We start from the raw sequence: 9,215 nt of genomic DNA, 5'->3' as shown, positions 1-9,215 counted from the left end.
TGTGTGTGTGTGTGTGTGTGTGTGTGTGTGTGGGTGTGTGCGTGTGCGTGTGTGTGTGTGTTTGAAAGAGATTATGCAGTGATCTTGGCTGACATTGATCAGCCTAGTCTAATTGGGAGCATCTAGCCGTGTAATTGATTCTGCTACATTTCACAACTAGATGAGTTTAGCAACATCAACAACACAGATGATGAACAGAACTACACAGAACCAAACCGAGCCGAGCCAAACCGAGCTAACCTGAGCGACAGAAATAAGCTAAACTACTGTGGACAAACAGATAATAAAAATAATCTCTCTCTTTTTGTCCTGATCCATTCATAAAAACAACGCTGCAAATTAGCTGATCAGATTTTGGCCACTTTGTTTTTTTTTGGTTGTGCAACCAGTAGCAAATAACCAACGGTGGTAACAACCGCCCACCTTATCACCTGAATCTCCTCCTAGAGCACCATTGTGTTTTTCTTAAACCAAAGACTTTGCAGAGGGGCGTGGCCAGGAGCAGCTCATTAGCATTTAAAGCTACAGACACAGAATCAGCACTTTTGAAACAGGGCTAAAACAGAGGGGTTTATGGCATAATACAATGCAAGATCTGTTTGGTATTTCGAGCCAAACACTTCAGAGACATGTTTTGTATATATCTGAGACCTATAATATATTGATGAAAAAAATCACAATAGGGTACCTTTAAGTTTTTTATCTGCCATAATGTTGAATACGCCCTGACAGCTTAAGCAAACCATACAAAGGGACATCGGATATCACTGGACATTTTTCTTTTGAATTTAAAGACCATAGAAGTGATTAGGGAAGGTGAACAGCTTTAACATTATTTTCTGTAATTGTTAATTAAGGATTATTAAGGGATGCACTGTACTGTATCACTGATTACCTAACTCACCCAATAAGAGCCTCTTCTAAACAGTTTGCAGTGTGGTATAAAGAGCTTGAAGATAGAATATTCAACAATGTAGCATTGTACAGTGTCGAAAGGTGGGCTGTGTACATCTTACATGACTTTACTAACTGCCCCCACAATGCAGTATAGCAGAGATGACTAAGGTTTTACTCACCATAACGTTTTTCCCAATGTAACCCAGAAACAATATCTATCCTGTCAGCAAACATTTAAAAAAGTGGTCATCAGGGAATTGCTTACTACCCTTATGTTTAGGATTTCATAAAAACTCAACAATAAATTAAATATTTAGAACTACCACTGTTCAAGGTGCTTCGCAAGTCTGGGCAAAAAGTCTGGAATTGCATCGTGAGGATGGGCAGGGAGGAATGAAAACCGCCTTTTCAAGAAGCTGCCATCTTTATGCACCTGGTCGATTTGAATGAAAAATTACCTGGGCATGAGTTAAGTACACTGGCAGGTCAGCACAACACCGGGAAAATTGTGTTTATGTGACTGCCAACTTCAGTGTGTGTAAGCGTGTGTTGGTGTGTGTTAATCTGTGTGTGTGTGTGTGTGTGTGTGTGTGTGTGTGTGTGTGTGTGTGTGTGTGTGTGTGTGTGTGTGTGTGTGTGTCAATGTGTGTCCTGGGGATTAGTCATGCTCTTCTGCCTCTGCAGCACTGCCTTCTTACTGCCTCACACACACACTTGCCTACACACACACACACACACACACACACACACACACACACACACACACACACACACACACACACACACACACACACACACACACACACACACACACACACACCTGCATCCATCTGGCCAGTCCCCTCTGATAGCAGAGGTGTGAAACAGAGAAAATCAGCCGACTGAGAGAAACAGAGAGGGAATGAAAGAGGAGCAGAGGGATCCAGGGGGAGAAGGAAGTGGGTAAAAAGAAGGGATATTAAAGAGAGATGGAGAGGAGGATAAATGGACCAGGAGGTGGAAGTAAGGGTGAGACCGACAGCAAAGGTGGGGGAGAGAAAGAGTGGGAGAGCGATATTAAACACCAGGGAGCTAACTGAGCACATTCACCTGCCCACTCTTTCTTTTTCACTTCCTATCTCTGTCCCTTTTCCCCCATTTTCCCCTCCTCATCTATCCTTTTCTCTTTGCTCATCTCTCATATGCTTCTTCGCTCGCCTCCTACTCCCCTAATTAGCTCCAAATCATCTTGCATCTCGTCTTCTTCCTCTTCCTCACCGTCTCTCCCCACCAAAAAATCAGGTTGACCTTAATGAACAGATGAAGAGAGGAGGGAAGTGATTGCATCCAGGGAGCCCAGGAAAGGCTGGATCAGCGCTTTCTGGATCAGAGTTTGTTTACTCAGGACTCCCCCATGTGAAGCTGTCAGTGTCTTTTTGCTATTTCTCTCCAGTCACAGGCAAAACTGTGAGGCATTAGGACCATTTGGATGTTTTTAATCTTCTTGTGCTTTTTAAGTGGGAGGGGATGTGTTATTGTTTGTGGTATTTATTCAGTGTTTGACAGCGTACAGTGACAGAAAAGATGAGAGAAGGCGAGGTGGAGATGACACGCAGCAATGATCACAAAGACTTGTATCCACAACATATAAATCATGTGATTCGATAGAACCAGCCTGATGCGCCACTGGGACACCTAAATATAAAACATATTACTTCAGCAAAAATGTATATGTAATCATTTACCTTTAATAAAAATATGCACACACCTGTGCCCTTAATTGAAAGTCCCAGAGAAGATTTTAAAATGTGCGCATCAGTGTGATAAAAAGTGTAAACAGTATATATTTTTTCCAAACTAGAACTTCCGCTAAAAAAATCATCTCTTTCATGTCTTAAATAAAAATAAAAACAACACAAAGAGCTGAAGAGACATTTTATTTATATGTCAGTCTTAGATTATTAGCAATTACTGTATCATGCACTGTTACAAACAAGTAGTCATTTAATCTAATTCAGCTTTAAGATGCTGTTTCTCTCACTTTTACCCGATTTGGATAACCTACTGTATGATGTCACAACCTCTCAGGGAACACATTGTCAGTAAACATTCTTCAGATACATTTTGCGACATAGTGAAAATGTTCACAAAAATGTTTCCTCATAATGCTGATTAAAAATATAATTGGCGATTGCTGTTGCAAATAAGTAATAATATTCTAAAAGGCCATGCTGATTTTACGGTGCTGCATCAAGACTAGCCATTTGAGAGTTTTGTTCTCCGTTGATTTCAAAACCAAAACCTATGCGATTTATCAGTTAACTTTTGAGGCAAAGTTTATAATTCAGTCCTTTCTCATGAGATGTTTACCACATTTCTTCCACCCCCATATGAAAAAAAACATTTGAATGTGAGTGCTTACTCTGTTCTCTGAGTCATTCTGCAGAGAGAGAACAACTCCTTCCTCTGTCAGTCTGCAGAGTGACCTCGCTGAAGCCTGGCCACTGAGATAAGCTCACACCTTTCTCTCCTGTCCAGCTCTCCCCCTGTTCCTCCTCCTCCTCCTCCTCCTCCTCCTCCATCCTTTAGCATAAGATTTCTCTCCCGGCACTGTGTTTCATTTTTCACTCTCCCATGGTCCCATCTCTTATATTTTACTCTTCCAGCTTCCTCATTCTCTATTTGTCTTTTTCTGAGCGTCTGTAACAAAGTTAACATATAGCAGATCACCAAAGCGAAGCACACCGCCAGGAGCTGTTTGTCTTGCCGTGTGTGTGTGTGTGTGTGTGTGTGTGTGTGTGTGTGTGTGTGTGTGTGTGTGTGTGTGTGTGTGTGTGTGTTTGTTAGTCTGTCAGAGGGGGGGATTTGTGCTGACTGGTAAGGGTAAAAGATTCATGACCCAACAAAGCTTGTCAGGGCCACACACACACATACACAAACACATACATATACACACACACACACACACACACACATACACCAACACATACACATACATACAAACACTCAATTTTGAGACCAGGTGAGTCGGCAGATTTTGCTCTTGGGGAGAGACAAATGGAGAGAGAGGTAAGAGACTTGTGAGAAACAGAGGTAGACAGAAAAGAGAGACTTTGATAACAAATAAAATAGGTAAGGAGTGGACGCAAAGGGAAAGAAGACAGTTCAAAAAGCTGAAAGCTATTTCAACCACTGAAAACATGAGGGATTTCTTTGCAGTGATGACACCTAAGATAGATACAGACTATGATGGGCTTTGAACTGGTCACATTTCAGGAATCCAAGCTTAATTTACTGTATGACTGTCAACAGCATCAGCATCAATATAGCAAAGGTCTCATTCTTGCTATTTAGTGTCTTTTTCTAGGGCTGTTTCACTTTATTTATACACAGAATATGATCAAAGTCAGATGAAAAAAAAAAAAAAATTACACACTAGACTATGGTGGGGTTCTCCAAGGTTGAGAACCAGAATATTGCCCAGCGTTTAAGCAAACACTCTCTAGAAAAATTATCTTTTCGTATAACTTTTCGTTGCGCAAAAGGTTTCTTGTATTTGCAATGAGATATTTTCTTGTACAGCAACGATTATTCTTTAACTATGGTAAAACATGTTCATACCTGTACACCAGTTGCAACAGTTTTCATTTTATAGTGTGTGTGCAAAGTCTGCATTTTGTGTCCCTTGTATACTTACTTGCAACAATGTGTGTGTGTGTGTGTACTTGAGATGCACATCCAGCCCTCTGGTGGTTCAGAGAAGCTCCGCGTAGCGTGAGAGCGCGAAGCATTATTTTATCTAAATACATTCTGTCTCTCCACTCCTGCAGAATCAATAGTCATTACACTCCGAGTGAATTGATCTCTCAGTACTGTTTGCTGATTCCTCGGACTAAACTAACACCAAACAAATCCCGGCCCCTCTGTAAGGGTCGATGTTGGCAGGTGAATGAGTGTTGAGTGTGAGGGGAAGTGGAAGAGGTGCAGGGGTCACGTGTAATAAGATCTGCTTCCTCTCGGTTCATTCCTATATATACAGTGGGGCAAAAAAGTAATTAGTCAGCCACCAATTGTGCAAGTTCTCCCACTTAAAAAGACCAAAAAGTTCTATTTTGGTTTCATCTGACCATATGACATTCTCCCAATCCTCTTCTGGATCATCTAAATGCTCTCTAGCAAACTTCAGACGGGCCTGGACATGTACTGGCTTAAGCAGGGGGACACGTCTGGCACTGCAGGATTTGAGTCCCTGGCGGCGTAGTGTGTTACTGATGGTAGCCTTTGTTACTTTGGTCCCAGCTCTCTGCAGGTCATTGACTAGGTCCCCCCGTGTGGTTCTGGGATTTTTGCTCACCGTTCTTGTGATCGTTTTGACCCCACGGGGTGAGATCTTGCGTGGAGCCCCAGATCGAGGGAGATTATCAGTGGTCTTGTATGTCTTCCATTTTCTAATAATTGCTCCCACAGTTGATTTCTTCACACCAAGCTGCTTACCTATTGCAGATTCAGTCTTCCCAGCCTGGTGCAGGTCTACAATTTTGTTTCTGGTGTCCTTTGACAGCTCTTTGGTCTTGGCCATAGTGGAGTTTGGAGTGTGACTGTTTGAGGTTGTGGACAGGTGTCTTTTATACTGATAACGAGTTCAAACAGGTGCCATTAATACAGTTAACGAGTGGAGGACAGAGGAGGCTCTTAAAGAAGAAGTTCTGTGAGAGCCAGAAATCTTGTTTGTTTGTAGGTGACCAAATACTTATTTTACCGAGGAATTTACCAATTAATTCATTAAAAATCCTACAATGTGATTTCCTGGATTCTTTCCCCCCATTCTGTCTCTCATAGTTGAAGTGTACCTAAGATGAAAATTACAGGCCTCTCTCATCTTTTTAAGTGGGAGAACTTGGCTGACTAAATACTTTTTTGCCCCACTGTATGTAACAGTAGCAGCTTTATCCCTACTTTGTAGAAATAAAGACTTCCAATGAACTATGATCATAGATGTTGGTCTTTCAAGATGATGAAATCCAACCATACAAATATTCAGATCACTAATCAAGTCAGGTAAGAAATGTAACTTCAGCCAATATGTCACACTCGCTAGGAGAGGATGCTGGCATTGTTTGACACTTCTCCACCTACAATAAGTCCTCTGTTTCAGTCCATGATAGAACCTCTTGTGTGGTTTTTTTCTTTTAAACATTGGTTAACTATAATAACAGCTGACACCTTTTGTTTCAACCGAACTGTACTTTGATTCAAGTAGTTGTCACATACCTGTTAGCTCTCTCCCGCTCACCGGTCGCTAGCCCGCTAGCTAGCAGCCTCCAGCCGCCCGCCTTCCACATGCTTGTCAGCTCCCTGCCGTCAGCTGGCCAAAACCATTGGAAAGTCTCGTCTCTGCACAGCACAGCTACTATGTGGTATTTCCCAGAAGGTCTCTCGGCTGTCCCTGTGCGGGTAGCCCTTGGTAGCTGGGACTAATGTCTCTGAAGCTAGCTATTATTAGCTGCTCAGCTGTAGCACATTAAAAAGCATGTAAATATACCTGTAAATGTCTCTTTGGTATGTTTAGATGTTGGTATGGTTCTCACTCTTCATTGCCACCAGCTATCAACACACTGTCTGCTTCATTCCCATTACACAGCTCAGACTGGCAGGCTGCTATCACTCAAATATATAAAACTAACAGACTTTCACAAATATTTTCTCAAATAACTTTTCTTTCTTTTAAAAACTAGAAAGGTTCCTTAGGTAGGGTGAAGAGCTTGTGTCTTGTCTTGTCTCCACACAAATCAAAGAAGAGTTGAATCTGAATTGTCCTTCTCTCCCTTACATTCAAGATGGCCATACAGATCACAAAAACAAATAATAATTCAACTTGTGCTTAACTTAAGTGGGTCATAACATATTGAGTGTGGAATCAATCTGCAAATCAGGTTCAAAATGAAACCTAATCTTTAAAGAAATGCTGATAAAATGTTTTATATATTGGCACAGCTGACATTTTTGTCAGTTTGACAACTGCTTTTACTTAAGATGTACATGCTGTACTGTATATTGCATCACTCAGTTACATGCTTACTTCTCATTTTCTTGGGCGCATCATTTGAAAAAGGTCCCTGGTGTAATATCTTTCAGTGTGATCCAAACCTTTTACCAATCGTTTGACACTTTCATTCAAAAATAGCCCCAGCAGGCAGTTAAAGAGCACACCACCAGTATACAAGCAGCGTGTTTGAGTCTGAGGGATGGCTTGATCAGTCTGCCGTGACATTTCCACAGTTTCTCTTTCCCTCCATGTCTACAGAGACCATAGAAGTGGGGATGTGACATCCTGTCCTGAGTCGAGTAGAGTAGAGAGAAAGAGTGACACTCCCAATTAAAAAGCCCCATTCCTCTTTTTCATTGTCTTTCTTTATTTTATGTTATTTCCTATTCAATCTCAATTTCCCTCTTCATTCTTTATCTTCTTAGATATTCTGAATGCTTCTTTTTCTCCTTCCCTTCGCACACTTTAACCAGATTTCCCTCCTACACTCTCTCTCTTCACATTTTTCCATGTAACATTCAGCCTGTCTATCTCTCTCACCCCCATCTCCACCCCTCTGTCATCTGATCAGTCAAATTAATGGCTTTATTTCCATCATATCGCCATGGTGATGAATAATGTCGTTAATCATCATATTGCCTGGGTGACGGATCATGTCATTAATCAGGATTTTTTTCGGTGCTAAAGCAGCATGTAAAAGAAAGCAAACCCACACGTTGGTGATTAGCAATTAACAAAAACACTCACCCACAAACACACACACACACACACACACACACACACATACAGAACAGAAAGTAAAGCGTTAGTCACCTGGGTCTTTAAAGTTGTTGATATTATAGATAACAACATTTTAAATCAGTGAATGCAGTGACGCTGTTAGATAAATCTTTACCATTAATTCCATTAAGGCAGCGGCTCCAAACCAGGTGGTAGCACCGCATGGTTGATAGCCGATTTAAGCAGTAAAGAGATAATAACAGTGATTGCAAATGAGAAAAAAAAGTTATTATGCAACGCAAAGTTATGTATAGTTTGTATAGCCCAAAAGTAATACAAATAAAACATTATTCTCTTCCAGAATGGACAATGCAGTGGATGCAATATAAAATATGTACAAAACAATCTCATCACAGAGTCAATAGCTGATGTCATTATATCACATTATACTGAGGTTGCTGAGAAGAAGTGTACACTTTATATTCAAGATAATACAAAAGTAGCTGTTCAATTGCTTTGAAATATATCACACAATAGTTGAATCATAATATCTGTTTTTCATTTCTGACTTTAGATTCTCAAAAAACTATGTGTATGTGTAAAACAGCAGGGTTGTAGCTTTTTAGGCCTTTATAAGTATTCAAATCAACAGTTTAGGAAGAGTTGACATGCACCCCTGTGGCCCTGCATGTCACTTATAGACAAGCAAGTATAATTATGGTTGTTCAAGATTACATAAATAGACAAAGACTTTATGTGAAAAGGATATTAAAATGCCAATTATGTTTAACATTCAAGTTTGGTTTGTATGATGTTGTTAAAATATGAATTTGACTGTAAAAGTGGTATACTTTTTTTAAAGAAACATGCTTCACCCTGTCACTCCTCCACCAGGCTGGACAGGTCTCTCTCACTCATTTGACTCAGGAGAAATGCCCAGGGCAGTTTTATGAATTCACATGTCAGCAGAGTCATTAAAGAGCGCTGTTGCCCTCCTGCTGTGAGAAGGTCGACACCCTCCTCTTTAATTGCTCCTGACCTCATCTGGGATGTCCCAATCGTTATAAGACGTGTTTGATATTTTCATCAAGGGCCTCCCAGTGAGAGCAGATGAAAAAGCTGCTTTGATCGAGTTCAGCGGGGAAATTGGGCCGGACAATCAGAGACAAAATTATGTCTCTTGGGTCGATGGATTTACAAGGTTTTTTCAGGTGAACACACAAAAGAGAATTGACCTAAACATTCAAGTTTCTCACTAATCCCTGCATAGGAAAAACTGCTAAATCATCTGAATGCTCACTCAAATCAATTCAACAGTCTCTCTCACACAAACACTTGACAAACAGGAACACACAGGCTTTTTTTCCCTCAATGATCTCAGATGAATTTCATCAGAGATCATTGCTTCATTAGTGAAGCTCTAGTTGTTCAGACTGATTTAATTATCAAATCATCTATGCAGTGTGTGTGTGTGTGTGTGTGTGTGTGTGTGTGTGTGTGTGTGTGTGTGTGTGTGTGTGTGTGTGTGTGTGTGTGTGTGTGGGTGTGTGCGTGTGCGTGTGTGTGTGTGTGT

This window comes from Notothenia coriiceps, unplaced genomic scaffold (genome assembly GCF_000735185.1).
Source record: "Notothenia coriiceps isolate Sejong01 unplaced genomic scaffold, NC01 NC01_scaffold00030209, whole genome shotgun sequence".
Classification (NCBI taxonomy): Eukaryota; Metazoa; Chordata; class Actinopteri; order Perciformes; family Nototheniidae; genus Notothenia; species Notothenia coriiceps.
The sequence above is the reverse complement of the archived record's forward strand: the minus strand, read 5'-3'. Positions refer to the sequence as shown.